Source organism: Austrofundulus limnaeus, unplaced genomic scaffold (genome assembly GCF_001266775.1).
Source record: "Austrofundulus limnaeus strain Quisiro unplaced genomic scaffold, Austrofundulus_limnaeus-1.0 Scaffold206, whole genome shotgun sequence".
NCBI lineage: Eukaryota > Metazoa > Chordata > Actinopteri > Cyprinodontiformes > Rivulidae > Austrofundulus > Austrofundulus limnaeus.
In genome coordinates, this window is record NW_013952608.1 from 590,880 (window position 1) to 591,811 (window position 932).

Below are 932 nucleotides of genomic sequence, written 5' to 3' on the forward strand. Positions count from 1 at the left end.
TTTTCTTTTTATAAAGACAAAAAGTGATGTCATCGCGTCTGAGCACGACCCATAGGCACTCAGACAGGACACGTTTAATTAGCATCACAAACACACGCCCACTGATTAATAAAACCTCAGCAGATGGTTTTTAAACTTCCCACACTATCAATAAACTGCTTCCTACACACAGAGATTAAATCTGCTCTGTAGGTGGAAAGTAACTGATTACAAGTACTTAGATTACTTCAGCAGTCTTTAAATATCAGAAATTATTTTAACATGCAACTGTATACATATATAGAGTATATATATATGCTGATTCATTTTTAATCACAGGTAAATGAACATATGCTGTATGTCACTTCACGTCCTGTAGTCCGACCTGTTGCCCTTTGGCCACAACGTTCTGCCACCCAGCTTTGAGGAATGAGGGGCTGAAGCCAAATCTGATGTCATGTGGTTTTGACAGTTTCTGTGGTCAAGTTTCAATTGTTCAGCTCAGATCCTGGGTCATAAAAATGTCTCAGTGTGGGTGATTTTCACCAGGAGGAGATAAACAAACCCAGCCAGAAGGGGTCAACGCTGGTGTGGTGCTGGACGCTTCACTTTGAATCCATTTATGAGCATCACAACCAAAAGAATGAGCAAAGGATCAAAAATATTCTCGGTAGAACATCAAAGTAACTAATAAAGATTCAGCCAAGACTGCAAGTTTTACAGTATGGATTATATACAGCAGTTTTAATCCACTGTGTAACTGATGTTGGTGTAAAATGAAAAGTTGGAGTTTTTACTGTAAAACATGTCAGTGATAAAAGGACATTTATTTATAGAGCATTTCCACACAACTTTCACAACACTTATACAGCAAATACAACTTTCACAACACTTATACAGCATATACAACTTTCACAACACTTATACAGCATATACAACTTTCACAACACTTA